Source organism: Manis javanica, chromosome 11, assembly GCF_040802235.1.
Source record: "Manis javanica isolate MJ-LG chromosome 11, MJ_LKY, whole genome shotgun sequence".
NCBI lineage: Eukaryota > Metazoa > Chordata > Mammalia > Pholidota > Manidae > Manis > Manis javanica.
In genome coordinates, this window is record NC_133166.1 from 99,194,590 (window position 1) to 99,212,210 (window position 17,621).

The 17,621-nt window shown below is 48.2% G+C and overlaps 2 long non-coding RNA genes across 9 annotated transcripts in view; one reads left to right on the forward strand and one right to left on the reverse strand.

Moving 5' to 3' along the window:
• Positions 1 to 5,683: 5,683 nt before the first annotated feature.
• LOC108384494 (uncharacterized) lies at positions 5,684 to 10,837 on the reverse strand. Of its 6 annotated transcripts, XR_005060501.2 has the most exons (4): positions 9,848 to 10,146; positions 8,717 to 8,830; positions 7,475 to 7,588; positions 6,850 to 7,148 (listed from the first exon to the last, which is right to left on the reverse strand). It is a non-coding gene; the product is annotated as an uncharacterized lncRNA (long non-coding RNA). The 6 variants fall into 6 exon arrangements; XR_012122881.1 differs by having other exon boundaries at positions 5,684 to 7,148; positions 7,475 to 9,679; positions 9,848 to 10,837; XR_012122883.1 differs by having other exon boundaries at positions 5,684 to 7,148; positions 7,475 to 8,830; positions 9,848 to 10,177.
• A 4,788-nt stretch (positions 10,838 to 15,625) lies between these two features.
• LOC140844485 (uncharacterized) overlaps positions 15,626 to 17,621 on the forward strand; it is a 180,859-nt gene continuing 178,863 nt past the window's right edge. For all 3 annotated transcript variants that reach the window (XR_012122886.1, XR_012122884.1, XR_012122885.1), the window contains exon 1: positions 15,626 to 15,703. This is a non-coding gene — a long non-coding RNA (uncharacterized lncRNA). The remainder of the gene's footprint in view (positions 15,704 to 17,621) is intronic.

The following is a 17,621-nucleotide window of genomic DNA, read 5'->3' on the forward strand; positions in this document are numbered from 1 at the left end:
TGCACCTGCTCTGCCGAACCACTACTTTATTCTTATTACTGGTCATAAAAATGTGTCTTCCCTTTGCCCACGTATACCTCCAACATCTATTTGGACCCATGGCTGATTTGCTCATTCTGCTCTTCGGTTCTGAATCCATAGATGCCTGTCTGTCCGTTTGGTTTCGGAACCTACTTTGTTGAGTCTTCTGATCCTAGTGTGTCTTGAAACCTCACAGTTTTGCCTCACTTCTCCTGGTCCCACTGTCTCTCATTTTCTCTGCATCCTACCACCACTGAGATACATAAAAACACTCATTTTCCTATTTATCATTATCATTCACAAAGTATGTTTTGTACCTACAATCACCTTGAGAGGCAGGGGCTGTGATTTCCTTTGTAACTTTTTGTAAAGTGAAGGGCAAATCGATCTACTGTTTTACCTACGGCTGTAGACTTGACTTGGACTGAAGTCTGACCTGCCTCAGCTTGAGTTTTCTCTACCCGGCCACTGATGTTGTGAGCAGTATCTTACTGCTCAGGATAATTTGTCTGTGGTACTCATTTCTTCAGCAAATCCTGAAAAAGTAACTGAGCATTATGAGTATCCTTTTAGAAATATCTATTTGTGCTCAATATTTAATTTTTGAATTTATCAGCTCTACAGTTCCTTTTACAAAAACTCAAATGGAGGCATTGGGTTTTCGGCACCGCCAAGCGCACATGGTGAGTCAGCAAGACAGCAAACAGTAGCTTGTTGAAAATAACACTAGACGAAGAGGCAGAAGACCTACGTCTGGCCCGGAGACTTGATTTTTGATAAATTACTTGACTTTTCCTTCATCTTGAACGTTGCTCACTAAGGTTAGCTCTGAGTTTCCTAGCAACTCAAACACACTCACGGTTCTTTGTTCCAAATGGGTGTCACTGGCCAAGACACTTAGAGTTGCTACATCTTCTTTCCTGGATTGCAAAGATTTCACTTCTAAATAATCTATCTCATATCTTAGGCATTTGGGGTGCCATTACTATTTGAAACTGCTATGGATTTTCTGAGTCGGGATCACCTGGGCCATCTGCATGTGCAGAAAAGACCCTAACTTCTTCATCACACTCAGAGCCTGGGTGGCCATAACTAGCCCAAACCGCCCTCTTCCCCAAGCTTCTGCCTCCCCGGAGCGGCCGAGATACCAAGGACTTGAAGGAAAAGCCAGGAAGGGAAGCAGAGCCCAGCTGAGAAGGGGGTCCTGCCTTTCGGCTGAACTGCGAGGAGTGGCGTAGGGAAGGTGGGCTTTGAATCTTGAGCGCTCTAGTTCTGTGCTCTTCAGAGCGTGGTCCCAGCATCATGGCGGCATCACGTGGGAGCTTGTTAAAGAGGCACAGACTCGGGTCCCACCCTGCATCTGCTGAATCAATTGTACAAGATTCCCAGGTGACTTGTATGCACAATAAAGTTCAAGAAGCACTGCTGGCTTATGAATCCACAGAAACAGTTAAAATTAACCTCCAAGTGTCAAGGAATGTTAAGTGGAGCCCCCTGGGTGGGGAGGAGAGAAGTTGCTGCCGTTATCGACATGGGCTAGCCTGAGAAAGGGAGTGTGTAGTAGATCAAGTGGCATAGCTAAAAGCCAGGACTTTAGGAGGGCAAAGGAGAGTGATATGGGCTTCTGAGGAGAGGCCATCAACGGTTTGGCTCATAACCAGTGTGCCGTAATGGTGCAGTGATGAAACGTAATTGATAAATTGATGTGGTTATGTCATAAAAAGGGACACTTTGTCTTGTTCCGGGCTCTCTTCCTTCACAGGAGGCAGATGGTCATAGCGTAAGGTAATGAGACAAAAGGAACTCGTTCTGTAAACATTTTGGTTTCCCCCTTTGGCCTGCTGGTTGTCCAACTTCAGGTGTAGAACCTCCTTGGGGCTGGACACTACCAGGTGAGCAGTCTCCAGACACAACCCTTGTACTTAAGTCAGTTGGACACTCTAGGAGGGAACGGAGACCTGGAAGCCAGGTGTCCAAGGGGTCTGAGCGACATAACCACCCCCATTCCTGTCTCTGAAAACCCGTGGGGAGTGAGCTCCAGCCTGGGGATAGCATGTCTGGTGTCAGAACTGCTGCAACTCTGGAAATCTCTTTAATGAGACCTACAAGGCATGGCTTTGGCACAATGCTGCTCTGCAAACCTCAGGCGTAGGCTGCGGAGTGCTGAGCCCAGAACCATCACAGCCTCCTCGCTGTCCATCTGTTTGCTGTTTCTTGATTTATTTCTCTTGATTGTTCCACTTTCTTAGGGGCTCAAAACTTTTCTTTCATTAGCTCTTCACCCATTTCTTTTGCACAGGTACTTTCCACCTGCCCCCAGGAAAATAGTGCAAAAATTTGAAATGGCATGTATCCTAGAAAAATGGTAATTTGTTTCTGATGTGTTGCCACTCTTATTTAAGAAAAAAAGAAAAAATCTTCAAGTTTCTTACAGTATGATACATGCTGAATGTGAAGCTAAAATGAAACTCACCTAACAGGAAGGGGCTGGAAAGAGGAGATAATTATTCTAGAAGCTAAGGTTGATTGCAGTTGTGACTAAATTGCACAACAAATTTAATGCTGGGTTCCCAGCAGCCAAAGACCTGTGTATAGTTACTTATTTCTGGTCAGTGTACACTAGACAAAGCTTCTTAAAGATACTTCTTGATAAGGTTACAATAATAGACAATAGTTTTGAGTCCTTAGATTCTATTAGGAACTTGCTAAACCTTTTGCATGCATCATTTTTATCTAATCCTCAACCAACACTAAGAGATCAGATAGAGGACTAGTCCCATGTGTGAACTCTAGAGCCAGAGAACCCGAGTTTGGGTCTCATCTCTGCTGCTCACAAAATGTGTGACCTTGGGCAAGTCCCTTACCCACTTTGTGGTTCAGTTTTATCATCTGTAAAACTGGAATATCAATCGTATCATATAAGGTGAATGGGAACATTAAATGATTTAATATACACAAAGCACACAGTGTCTGACCTGTAGTAAGTACTTGCCATTATTATCATTTTTTCTACTTGACAGATAAGGAAATTGGATCTTGGAGAGGTTAAATGGCTGGCCCAAAGTCCCCTGGCCAGATCAGATTGGCACCATATCTGATTTGACCCCTCTTAACCACTTCACACACTGATTCAGAAACTGCAGCCGGATGCTAGCCGTGCACTTGAGTGCAAATAAGAAATTCGCATTGGCCTTGAGCAGTCAATGTTTGATTACCTTCGGTGAGAATTTCTCATCTATAGATTATCTTCCGGGAACTTCTCTCAGCTATTCTGTTTGACGCGTCCTCTGGGATGGTATCTACTTTCAACATGACTTTAAGTAAAGTTTAAGTAATGAGGGAGTTGTATTGCAAATCACGGTGTTTTTTTTTTAATCTATGGATTCTATTTATATTTATTTCTAGCCACCAGTTCTTCCCAAATACAGTTGAACATAGCAGAAATGTAGGTCAGTATCTACCCAACTGCTGCTACATGTAAAGCCCACTTCAATACCATGAAACCTGGGGAGCTGCCTGCCTTGTTCTTTCCCATGCCCTCAGAGGGTGCGTGTCTCCCCAGACCTGGGTAGTGACGCTTGAGATCGAATGTGGATGTAATTCCACTATTCCCCACAAGGTGTCCCACCGTGCCTTGCTATCTGACTTGACAGCAAGGGAAAAACAGGCTTCTTCGCCCCTCCAAAGGGGAAACAGGCATTGAAGCGGGTGGAATGGTTGTGGTGAGGAGGAAGGGAGGTAGTGACAAGACTTCCCCATGCTGCTTGCTGCTTCCAGACAAAGATAATTTTTCGCATTTTCTTTGATGCATAGGTGTCTTTCTCCAGAAAGCCTGATCAGCTCCCTACAATTTAGGAAGCTTTATTTCTAACAAACTGGTGTCTGGCCAGGCCCTTTTCTCTCTGAGCCTGGGGATGGGGCTGCCTTCTGCATCCCCTTTCTTTTGCATGAAAGCCCCTGACAGCCTCCATGGGCTCTTCTTTTCCAGGGTCTGATCAGAAAAGAGAGAAGGGGCTGGCGGGTCTGATTCCTCAATACTTCCTTAATCAGGGGAGGTCAAAGACAGGAACCCATGTGCAACTGTGGTCATTTGCTTCTCCTGGTGGGAGGGGTAAGGGAATTTGGATCCACTGACGTTTAAGAACTGGGGACATTTTAAATTCCAGAGTCAATCTCTTATCCTTTGCCAAATGGTTGGCTCCTTGCCTGTCATGGGTCCCCCTCCCTTCTTCCTTTCTTTTGAGAACCACACACAACTGGGGAAACTGGGGACAGGATCAGAAGACTGGGAGTCCTGAGGCCACATGATTTTTCTCTCAGGCACTGCTGTCTGCACTGGGAGTCTCTGCAGTCCCTTGTCCATTACTGGAGGTCACCCTAACGGATCCTAGACATTTGCCAGAGGCCTGAGCCATCCAAACGCTCGCAGAGCTCTGAGTAATCTGGCAAACAGGTGCCCTGACTGTGGGTTATTCTGTGATTGAAGCTTCATGCAGGGATCTGCTGAGAATGTGGATGGGAGGTCTTCATTACGTGCTGGCTGCAGGAGCTTCAGTGTGGGATGCTTTCCCTATAAAGGAGCTTTTAACAAAAACCAGAGTGTATTCCTCCGGGATCGTCCAGCTTCTGTATCCACTGCCTCATTATATGCATGGCTTTTAATATTCAGACAGCCTTTTGCCAATATACATTTTCTCCTGAACTGGGAAACCGGAGCCCAGATGGGATGCATTATTGATAGGATTGTAATTTACTGCTCTCGGGTTGTATCTATAGTGTTTACCATTAGCACAACATATTAAATTACCAGAGGGTGTATATATTTGTCTATTCCAGTTTGGTCAATAATATTTGCCTTTTGCCTCAATAAAAGATCATGAATAAAGAAAGCAGGGCAGTATTACTTTTTGTTGTTGAAAGGGGCTTTTGAGTAAATCATTTTCTGTGTTGTGTTTTGGTGAGCCATGCTTTGCAATGAAGATATTGGACATGAAATAGGGGTTGGCTCGGGAAGATGGATGGGGCAGTTCTCTCCAGCTCACGGCACACACCGGCTTCCCCGGCAATCCGCTCTGGGCCAGGCCCAGGGGTTTCTTCTTCTGTAACAGGGAGTTAGCAGTCTGCCAGGCTGGAGGCGTGCAGTTCAGACCTTGGCACTGGAAACACAAAGCCCAGTGTCTCTGCTGCAAAGACAGTATTTGGGATTTGGGGCGTGGGGACCCAGTAAAGCATCAGGTAGAATCTTTGGTAGTTCCAGCATTATGCCCTGGCTGGTGGTGGCCAGATGGCTCTGTGGTCACCATATTCAGCTCCAGCTCCTACTTGAGGCAGGTGATGGTTGGTCACACATACACACACACACGTGCTCACATACACATGCACGCAAATATTTTAAATCTTCCTTTAAAAAGATTCCAAGTCATAGGACTCAAACCAATCTGTAAATGGAAATACCACATCCCTTCTACTCTGTGGCCTTTTTTTTCTTTCAAAACTGTGAATGGAGAGTATTTGCTGGTTAATGAGCTGAACCCTGGCAACCCTCTCCCCAACCCTATTCACTGTGTAATTTTTATGGGTAAGCATGTCTTTTAAAAAATGCCTGTGGCTTGGTTTCCTCACCCTTCTGCTGTCCCTGGGCCTCAGAATGATGGGGCAAGGGTGAGAGGACAAAGTTTTGAATCTTTATTAACTTGAGGCAGGAAGGTATTTTGGAGAAATGCTTATTCCTCTTGGTTCCGGACTTCAGTCAGGGGGGCCTTTATTCTTCAGAGGCAGAGTCCCAGGGAAGGGCTGGGGTGGGTGGAGAGGCCCCTTCCTGCAGAGGTCACTGGCTGGAGGAGAGGGCTTGGATACCTCTGTGACAGGGACCCGTCCCTCTGAAAAGCTGAAATCTCCATTACAGCAGGCTTCTAAGCAAAGCACGGCTCAGCCAGGCCAGGGGTATCTATTGAGTTTTACTGCCTGGGGCACATTCTGGACGTGAAAACTGGTTTTTCTGAAGACTTATCAGAGCCAAGTTTTGTTGGGAGTTTGCCTTTTTAGCCTGACGGGCTCCCTGAAGGAGACCCCATTTGCCTGAGGGAGTGGCAGATGGCCAGAAGACCTGGGCATCTCCTCCATGACTTGGTGGGACTTCTCGTGGACTTAGGGGCCATCCCTCCTCCCCACAACCTCCTCGTTACCTAAAGAAGAGATGTGAGTTAAAAAAATAAAAGTCACGCAGGCTTGTAAAGCCAATGAAATCAGTGCTAAACCTATCAAAGCAAATCATAGACCCTGACAGCTGAGAAGTATTTGTTTTTTCCCTCCCAGATTTCTACCCAGCCTGGTGCTTTAAACATACGTCTTAGGGAGAAGAGACCCACACAAAGGCAATTATAATCGGTAAATGATTAATGATGGAGCTGACATTTTTATGTGTCAAATATGTTTAAGTGCACTAACCTTTGTAGAATTTACACCCACAGTATGTGAGATATATCTTGTAGAGCATCAGATGTACCTGAAATCTACTTTCACTTACATCTTATTTACATTTATTTTATAACAATATAAATAGGGTTTAAAGAATCTTCTTAGAGTGTTTTTGACCCTATTCTGCAGGCCCTGCAGTAGTTATTACTGCTGTGGCTGCTGTGGGGACACTGAGGACAGCAGGCTTCCTTGCTGACTGCAAATAGAATTCCAGCCACCTGCCTGCAGAACCCAAGGACAGAAGGGGCCTCTGTTGATTGTTCCAGCTCATGTCTCTGTTTTAGCCCAAAGAGAAGGTGACTTAGAGGGCCAGGGGGTCTGCATCCGAGAGCAAGAATCACAGAGGCAGGCTTTCCAGCAGACAGACAACTTTTAATTTTTGTATGTTACAGAACACGCACATTTCTGTAGCACCAGTTTTAGAAAAGGAAGAATACGTGGCTTCCATGTGTGGTGCGTTGTCCAGCCTGCCCATCCCCAGTTCCCCAGCCCCTCTGCAGCAGGCTGCGTGCTCCAGATGTGTCCTTCATCTACCGCGTCCCTCACCGGGCCCTTCTTTTTCTAAGTCAGAGCTACTCTCGCTGCTGCTGTGGCTGCGGCTGTGGCCCCGGCGCCAGCTCCACGCCTCCTGAGCTTCACTCCACTGAAATCTGGATGGGTATGAGACAGACTCCGGTGGAATGAAGGACAAGAGAAACACATGGATTGTCTGGGGGCCTTTCTCAGAGGGTGGGCTGCATGTCAAGCCCGGCCTCTGCACGCAGGGCTATTGCCTGGCCAAAGGCCTTTAGGGTCTTGGAATCACAGACCAGGGGTTAGTGAAGGACCTGAATGCCCACAGCACCCCTAGGATATCAGCCTTCCTTCTGGGAGGTGCAGAGAGCCCACTCCCCAAGACACCAATGTGTGTGTGGCACAGGCTGTCCTAAGTGGAGGGGACGGGGCTGCAGGGCTGGGAACTCTCCCTGTTTCTCACCCTTGAAGCCGCTGCTCCAGACAGGGCCATGTGGAACCTTCTGTGCATTTATCTGTTTGGGATGCTGGTCATCCTCTCCCTTTGCCTGTATCCACCTGTGAGTGTAACTGAGCTCTGTATGGAGAAGGCAGGTAGTCCGAAGTTGCTTTAGAAAACCCACCTCCTATGAACTTGCTTACCAAGGGGATGGAATGCGGGGTGGGGGCACCCTTCTTCAGAATGCTCTACATGGAGGACATGAACAGCACTTTGCAGGCCCACTTGCTGGGGTGAGATCACAAGCAGCTGGGTGAGGAGATCAGAGGGCACCAGAACCCCTGGCCAGAGCCAGGCCCATTCGAGAGGGCAGGGGTGGCGGAAGATGGGGAGACTCCTCAGACTCACTCCGAAAGACTTACAAGGGTGCCCACTTCTGGTGATCTCACATCCTTTCCCAAATCTGCCTGGAAATGGCATGACTACATGTTCTTTGGGAAAGGGGTTGGGAGATGTGGGAGGGGAGGAGATAACCTGGCTTGCAGACATTGCACCAAACAGGAAAGATGGACACTATCTGGGAGCTTTCCGTCCTCCAAAAGGAAATGCCCAGCCCCAGGTGCCCCACGGCTGTTCCTGCTGCGTCTTCCTGGCTGTGTTCGGACACGCCCGTGCGTCAGCCCCATAAAAGGCTGTTCTCAGCACCAACATGCAGTTGGAGTGAGTTAGGGCAAATCTGCCCTGCTGCTTGGAACGCCTTCTTCTGGGGCTTGTTCTGACCCGAAGCAGGAGGCAGCGCCTTATAAAGTGGCCCCTCCCCACCCCTTGCTTCATCCAGCCCCCTGGGTATTGGGCCTCTGCAAAGGGCTCTTAGACAGGGGCTTGCAGTTCCAGCCCCACTTTCCTCGGTCAGGGGGAACACAGTGTGCTGGGGACAGAATCTTGGCACCGGGGGGAAGAAGCCTGGCCCTTCCTCACCACTCAGCCTTTTTTTATGAATACTTAGAACTCAGTTATGAGAGAGAAATGCACCCTGCTTGTGAATCATCTGACTATAAAATCCTCCTGTGCTGCCTCTGACCCATTTCACAGTCAAAGGAAGAAAGAGACCAACTGATTTGGCTCTGATAAATGATGGCAGGAGTTAGTGGGAGGCAGTGGTTCTGGGATGGAAGGATTCTTTGCTTTCTCTTTAGATTTCAGCCCAGCTCAGAGGGCAAAGGGTTCAGTTTATCTCCCTCCAGGCCCTCCTTAGCCCATTCTTACCCTCCCAACATGTGCGGTCCACCAGATTCTTCATGTCCTCAATCGGGTGTGCCGAGTGTCACCCTCACGTGGGGTCCTTAGCCTCCAGGGTGGATACTCCAGAGATGGCAGTGTCTGTAAAAGCACTTTAACCATGAAAGGCCATGCAAATGGGAGGTGGCATTGACAATTGAGAGCCCGGAAAGGGCAGGCACTTCCTTATCACCCACCCCTGGCCTTACTGAGCTACAGTGGCTGTAAGGCATAGATAGGAAAAGATGACCTGGGACCTGGATCAGGATACTTGACACACTCGGGACCCCACACCCAACATGTGCCAACCACGCCTTTGCCAACGTGAGGCCCCAGTGACTCTTGGCCACTTGCAGGGTGGGAGCTGGTCAGAGAAACAAACCATGCAGGTGTTTGGCCTAGAGTTAAGGCCATCCTGTGATTGCCCTTCTTCCCACAACTGCCCTCAGATCTGTGCCCCACACAGTTTCCTAATAACACCAACGTGGACATGAGAACCAGAGAATGGAACCAGGTCCTGAATTTCCTGTTATATCTACACCCTCCAGCCCAGGACTGAAAAACCAGCCAAGCCCCTGGTCCTCTGGTAGGTGAATCTTCAGGAACCCCGATGGAAATGCAGTCGTGGTACTTAACTGCTCGGTATGCACCTTATCACACCAACTTAATTATCAGTGAGATTTCTTGCCTAGGATCACTGGAAGTCCCCTAAGAAAGCACAGAACTGGGGATTTAGTTAAAATGTGGCAGGTTCAGCTGTTTTAGCCTTGGAAGAAGTTGATGATCAACTTCCGGTGAATGTGGCTTTTTCCGCAGCTCATCCCCATCTCTTCCTGCCCAATGAGACATAGCCACTCAGCTATAGTTTTCCAAAGGTCCCCAAATCCAGACATTTCAGACTCACCTTTAAGTATGAGTGTCTGTACCTTCATAGACACGGTGTACTTTGAGCTTGATTCAAAATAACAAATACATTTTTTTTTTCCGTAAGAGAATTCAGAACAAAGAGAGATGGCTAGAGAATCATGTTTAAGAGAGGAGAAGAGGAATTCCAAGTCTTGGAATGTTCTTTCACTCCTCAGGTTTAATGACAGTGTGTAAGAAACAAGAAACACTTACTGTATAAAGTGTCCAGTTCAGCAGACCTGTGCAGAACAGAAATGGTTCCTGCAGAAGGTGGGGCCAGTCCTGAATACCCATTCTCCCTTTAATACAAAAGAGTAAGAAAGCAGAGGAAAGTGGAATTGGAGCAGAGGGGAATAAAAGTAGCCGGGAGAGAAAGAGTTTGGCATATGGTGGGGTTCCATTGAACTTTTAGAAAAGAAGTTGGTAACAGACAATAAAAGAGAGAAACTGGTTTTTCCAAACCAAAGGTGAAGAAGGACTCAGCCCCTTTCAAGGAGGTGGTACTAGTTTCACTCTCTATTTATGCACCTCGCAGCAAAGCTTCAGGTTACCTACTGAGGCCAGCCAATGGAGAGAGGGCCTGCGGCGCCGGCTCCACCTCTCAGAACCCACACCCAGGGGGTCACTAGTGATGAGGCACTTCTGCAAGCTAACCTTGCTTTTGTATTGTTCTGTAAACACCAGGAAAGGGAGAAAAAGGGAGGTGAGGTCTCTATCATTGAGAGACTGCAGGTGATCAGAGTGCTGTCTCTGAAAGCTTTGGTCTCCCAGGGGCTCAGGAAGGAAGAAAGATCTTATCTCAGCTAGAAGAGGCTGCATGTGTGTGTGGAGGCAATGGAGATCCGTGGCCTTTTGAGCTTTTAGCCATGACCCTGGTTCCTAACTCTGTGCAATGCCCTTCAGGAATCCAGCAGACATGCACCAGCCCATCAGGGGACAGCTGTAAAAAGAGGCCCAAGTGCAGGGACAGAGGTCCAGCCAGTGGATACTTCCGGCATTTAGTGCAGAGTGAATTTGCTGTGCTCCCCTGCGAAGCAAGCGACTTTTATAATACAAGAGTCTTTGCAACGTGCTCCCCTTCCGTTTCTGGGAGTTGGGGAGAAGGTGACCCTGTGTGAGGAGATATTAGGAAGTGACAAAAGCACTGGAGAAAAAATCAGCAAACCCATTAGGAAACATTAAAGAGGTTGGTCTATCAACTATTGATTATTCCAAATCCCCTCCCCTGCTCGGCTGTGACCCCCCCCTTCCCACACCTTTCCCCTTTCCCACTCCACTCTCCCCACTTCTCCACTTAGCACACCAGGAGGGCACAGGAAGCTGAATTGTCCTCAAATGAGGTATATTTTTCTAGAATCCTTGCCTGACTTCCATTTGTCCTCAAGGCAAATCTCCTGGTGGGCAGCGCAGGTAGGTTCCTCCTCCAGGTCAAGGAGGGAGATCACAGAGCCTAGTCCCTAGGGTGCATGGTGCTCAAAATCTCCTTAAAAATCAACTAATCCAATCGTCTTCCCAGGCAGAAGGGAAAACTGAGGCTCTGAGAGAGAATTTATATCTCAGGTTTACAAAGCCAGTGTAGGGTCAGGATACTGATTAACCTACCTGGACCGACGGACCTCCACTTAAGGGCTCTTTATAACACACTTCCTGCTGCCTTCCCTGGTTCTGGAGGGTCTCACATTTGTCTAGAGTATTCTCTACTCTTTCTGGAAGAAGAAAGGGCTCCACCGGGGATGAGGGGAGGTGACGGCATTCCTAGTTCAGGGGCTCCTCCCCCAACTGCAGGGCACATGATTCCTGCCAGCAGGACCCAATTTGCCTTAGCATAGAGGCAGATTTTCCATTTTCCAATTAGTACCATGGAGAGGGAAGCACCATCCCTGGGCAGGGTGATGCACACGTACCTGTGGGTTGGAGACCCTGTGCCCTTGTCCCTCCCTTCCTGTATTTCATTCATTCACTCACTCATTCTCTCATCCATGCATTCATTCACTCTCACTTTCATTCATTCTCTCTGTCACTCATTCATCACTCTCTCATTCATTCATTCACTCTCTCCCTTACTGCCTCACTCCACCAGAGCATCAACTCTGTACCAGGTGAGGGAGACACGGTTTGCTCTTTGCGAGCTTCCAACTTCAAAATACATCTTCACGAACAGCCTTACAAAAAACAGGCCAGTGAGAAATACGCTATGCACACCTCTCCAAAGGGGAACGGTCAGCTTTTGTCTAAGCGATTCAGGGGAGGTTCCACAGAGAAGGTGCCGTTTCAGCTGACCGCAAAGATGGAGGAGGGCAGGGCGTTGTTTGGGGCCTGGCTTGAATAAAAGCCCTGAGGAAGAAGCCCTCACACTCTTGTTTGGAAGCTCACTTGGGTCCAGGTGACTGACTGCGGGTGAACATGACTGTCCCAAGATGTGGAGCGAAGGGAGAAACACAAGGCCTGCTGGTCATAGTTTTTCCCCTCCAGCGGTCATCTTTGACCTCTGAATTTGTTCTGAAATATCTAAACACACTGCAGCCCAGCCAACGCAGCCAGGAAAGACTCACCCACCCTAAATGCCCGTCATCATCATCATCATTGTAATTATTATTATTTAGCTTCCCCTCAGCTTGATCCGCCATCGGCCAGAAGGATGCACTATGGACTGACTGGACGCTGGTTTGTACGGTGGGTCTTGAGGGCGTCGGGAAGCACATCTGGATGGCTTTGCTGGAAACCTCCTGTTCCCCGACCCTTCAGTCTGGCTCTCTGTTCCAAAGTCAGTAAAAGCTCTAGATGTCCTTCCTTCCCTCCCATTTCTAGTTCCGAGTCTCTAACAGGCATTCCCACACTCTTTCATAAATTGCTATGCCTGCTCGGCTGTGTTCGAATGTGCTGGGAGGGTAAGGTGGTTGGGTTGGGGGGCACAGCTGACCTCCCATCTCCACTCAGGAGCTTGCCATTATTGTGGTGTTCACTCACTTTCTCTAATTCAGGCTTCATGTTTTTATTTGGTGTATTGCATATCCTTCCATCCTCATCCTTTCCCTTTAACATGCCTGAGTCGGGGCTCATTGCTGTGAGATCTTTGGCTCCCACAGGCATCTCTGGGTCCTGGAAGTGCGTCACCATTCCCTCTAACCTCCAACCCCATACATTATTGTCATATCTTTGGCTTTTGAGGAACAAGGTAAAAGATTGCCAACTCTTTCAAGTATTCCAACAGCTGATTAGCGTTAGAGTTATCTGCTAGTCCCTCCTGACTAACTTCTGGTCATTAACTCATTTAACTGGGCCTCTAGCTCTGCTCTGTTGAAGAGAGGGGAGGACTCCCTGGGAGGTTTCTCAGTCAGGGCCCAAAGTCAGGAGACATGTATGCTAACTCTTCTCCCACTACCTGGGTTCTGCACTTTGGCCCAGAAAATAACTGCACAAATATAGGGTGGGGGGTGGGGTGGGAAAGATGTGGGTTAGTAGCAGCAGAAATAGAAAAAAATAATTAGGGCTGAGCTCATGGTAAGCTTTATGAGACTCAGGTTGTGATGTGGCTGATAAAAGAGCAAATTCCATCTCTGGTTTTGGTATTAGAAATTTGAGACAGAAAACAAAGGAGGTGATATCCCTATTTTTCTCTGTGCTGATCAGATTTTACCTAGTTTATTATGGGCTTCACATTTTAAGAAGGTCAACACAAACCTGAAAGTGAGAAAAAAGTGGTCAGTGGATTTGAAAATGGTTGCTCAGAGGAAGGATTAAGAAACGGGGGATGCCTGGCCTAAAGAAACGGTAACTGGGGAGTGCAGGGGTTTTGATATCTGTTTTCAACTATATGAAGATGTGGCATATAGAAGAGGTTTATAGTTATTCTCAGTGGCTCCATGGGGGTAGAATTAGGGGCAATTGCTTTTCCTATCACCAGTTCCCACAGAGGTACCTTCTTAGAAACAGACCACAGAGGACACAGACAGGCAGCAAAGGAAACCTGGTGATTCTGGAGTCAGAATAGCCCTTGGGAGAGGGCAAAGCACCTCCCCAAGGGGTAAGGACCTGGCCTTCATACACCCACCAGGTGGTACAGAACACCTGTCTGAACAGGCGGAGCCAACGCCTGAAACCCAAGTCAGTAAATCAAACTGAGGCCCCGTCCTCCCATCCTGAGTAGGCCTCCCCTCCCACTTTGTTGCGTGTTTTCAGCTGACCCACCTGGTGCATGTTGTGCAGACAGAAGTTCAGTTTTGGGTTGTTCTTTCCTAGCCAGGCCTCTGTACAGTGACCATTTTCTGAGGTCCCATTTCCACTCGGCAAATAACATCCTGTGATCTGTGCACGCCTCTGTAATACATCATCTTACAGTCATTGATTTTCCTGTCTTTCTCTCTCAGCAGACCATGAACCTTTTCAAAGAAAAGAAAGCCTTAGTCCTGGCGCCAAGAAGTTCCTGGAACATGGTAGATGCTCAATAGACACTTGTTGAGTGGGTGAAGATGAAGAAAGGCCTGGATGGGGAGGTTTGACCCTCTATTACTGAGGAGACTTGGGGCCTGGGTCTAACACCACCCACTCCCTTCACTCTCCCGGGCCCTCTCCACCCCAGTATTGATCAGAACCTACTCCAGAGTTACAGGAGCTGTGACCAGGTGTTTTCCTGCTCCTTAGCTACCGTCTGCTTCTGGGCTGGGGCTGGAGGTCCCTCATTCTTGAGGTGGGCTATTCTCGGGGTGGTAGAGGGCATGAGGTGGGCTGAAGTCTCCTTCCCAGGTTCTTCCCTACCAAGGCCTAACCCAGTCCTTCAGGTTAAGGACAAACCCTAGACCATGCCCTGTCCTCCTCCTGCTGACGACAGAGGAGGGAGCCCACAGGACATTTGAGTACATGAGAATGAGGCTGTTTTATCTTTAGCTCGGCCGCTGTGGACATGTGCTACCATCATCTGCTCCAAACAATCCCTCAAACATGCCTGGTTGAGAATGGTTGTTTGAGATTTTAGTTTTTACATTAACATTTGATATTACCTTAGGAAAGCAGAAGGATAGGGAAGCATTTGAATAGAAGTGGCTTTGATAAACGGAAGCAGTTCATATCATTAAACACCAAGACGGCGAGCCCCAAACTGAGTTAGCTATAGCTTGTGCCTTCAGTGTTTGATTCACAGTTCTCACTATTTGGATAATTTGAGAGTACAGAGAATGCTGAGGAGAGACAGGTGTCATTTGTTAACCTGTATATTCACTCAACCTTTACTGTGTCCTTACTTTGTGCCAGATACTCTACCAGGTACAGGAGATAAATGGATGACTAAGACCCAGCCCTTAAAAGCAAGGATTTTACAGTGCAGTGAGGGGGCCAGAATGGCAACATGTGCTACAAGAGAGGGTAGTATAGTGGCCCCTGTACTAGCACTGCAAGATCCAAGAGAGAGGAACTTTTATCCCTGCCTTATAGATCAGGAAGGCTTCATGGAGGAGGTACCACCCAGCTGAACTTGGAAATGCAAGTGGAAATGTGCCCACTGGGGAAAAGAGAATTCGGTGTGGGGACTCCTGGGGGCAATAGGGCAGGTTGTTTTCTTTAATAAATTAAAGATAAAAAAGTGCAAACCCCACCCTGGGTCGCTGGGTAGATATAGATATACTGCCTGGAGGGTCTGGAGTAAAAGATGGGAGGGGATTGAAAGATCCCATCGAGTCTAGGAGGAGAAATCTAAGCCAAATTCTTCCTCATCAGCATCTTTGCAAGATGGGTCTAGGTCGGTAACTGAGGTGGGTAATCACTGTTGGCTGCCTCCCCGTTTTTTGCTTTGTTTCATGAGATATGAGTTAGAATTTGCTAAATAAAGAGGGAAGGTTGGCAGGAGAGGAGCAAGTTTTAAGGAGAAACTGACCAGTGAGCTAGTAAAGGTAGACAAGCAGGCTCCAGGTTGCGGCGGGCTGCTGATCTCGGCAGCCGGAGGACTGGGCTGCGCATGTGCGAGTGTGCGCGCGCATGCGCACGCGCTGCTGGGCCCCTGCGGGTGATCACACTGGGAGGACTTACGCCTGGTTTGCCTGACAGTCACAGAAAGGAGACGAGGCAGACAAGGACGAGGTAGAGAAAGAGGGGCTGGGGTGCATAGTTACGACACATTTCTGTGAAGGTTTCCACACGTATTGAGCTGTTACATGGGGAAAAAGCCCGGCTGGGATCTGCCTTTCTTTTCATCCCTGCAACTCTTAAAAACAATTCGAAACCAAAACTTCCGCTGGGGAATTGTTTCGGGGTCGAGAGCACACAGGTCTCTGCTCTCAGAACATGCTAGCGGGTGCCAGCTCATCCGTTTTGCCCGAGTCCTGGAGAAGCGAGCGCTGGTGCTGAGTTCAGCAGTTCTGAGCAACAGAGCAATAAAATAGTGGAGGAGCCCTGTCACTGCTGCGGAATGGGGCAATCCTACAATTTAATAAGCAGGAACATGCAGCAGGACTGAAGGAAATTGTTTGTAGGTGATGAGATTGCCGGCCCCTCCTGGGCACGGAGGGAAGCACGTGGGAAGGAGTTTGGGGTTTGCATTACAGGGGTGGGGGATGGGGTGAGGTGGAGCTGGGGAAGAAGAGGCCCCACCTTCAGCCTTAACCTAGGATTCCTCTTCAAAGGCTGGGAGGACCGATGGCCTAAGTCTGTTTAACATCATTTGAAACTCAGGATGGCGAGAAATCAGGGCAGACTCGTTTTTACTGACCTGAAATGAACCACGTGTCAGGCAGTGAGACCCCTCTGGGTCATGGGTGGGGTGAAGAGCAGAATTAGGTTTGAATCCAGACACCATTAATTGCTAACTGTGCAATTTAGTCACATTATGTGGACTCTGATACTGTTTCCTCATCTGTAAAATGGGCATACTAGTCATACCTAGACAATGTATGGGACTATTTCCCCCTGAACTATGAAGAGTTTCACAGTCATTATGAATGATTATCACAACTGAGATTCCAAAATGTAGTGTTTTATGGACTCAGGAGTTGCTAGGCATACCCGGTCTCTGTTCAGTGCTTGGTACTGAGGACCTGGCTGGCATTCCCCCATTTTTCTCAGCCCACTCCAGAGAGGTACTGCAGCTGGCCAACACCTGCTTGTGAGAGCCAATTGTTAAGATTTCAGGAAATAGTTTACCATCTGTTTCTTAAACATGTTGGCAGCTTGAAATCAGCCAGGGTGGGAGTCCTTATGTCACGCTACAAATTGGGGTCCTGATCAGGTCTTCCTGAGAGCTGGTTGTTAAGCATTTACCAGCACCCCCTGTCCCTGCCTTCCTAGTCACTGGCTCTCCATGTTGCTTCCTTGGGCTGCTCCCCTGCTGGCTTTGCTCCTGGGTGATTGCAGGATGGGGCAGGTGTGCTGAGGGCCCTGGAGGGGGCCTGGTTCTGGTCCTGCCAAGTCCAAACTTCTGCTTTCTATTTCCAGAAGGTGCAGTCCACATGCTTTTTTTTGTTTTTAATTCTATGCTTTTGATTACACTCTTCACTCCATCCAGAATATCCTGAATATTCTGAACATACACAATCCTGAAGCACCATCTCCCTCCTGCTTCCCCTGACCTTGGCCCCCACCCCTCCACATGGGCCTCCAGGGTGCTGCTCGCAGCATGGTGGGCAGGTGGGTGCTGGCTGTCTCGCCGCCATGGGGCTGTGTCCCCCTGCAGAGGCAGGGCCTGATTCCGCCAATGTGCCCTCAGTGCCTCTCCTACAGTGATCATCTCAGTGTTTCCTCATATTTTGCTCCTGTAGTCATGGCACAAACATTTTACGGAGATGGAAATGGAGGTTAAGTAACTCATATGAGGTAATGTAACCAGAAATGTTAGAATTTAGATTTGAGGAAAGGTTTTTCTGACTCCTGGGGCCAGGGCTTTTCCCATTCCTGTCCCCATTACACTTTCATATTCTCAGCCATTTCTCTCCTCCCCATAGAAATTAGCACGATGCCCTGCTCAATGGCAGGGTTTAATGCCTGCTTGATCAATTGACTAAAA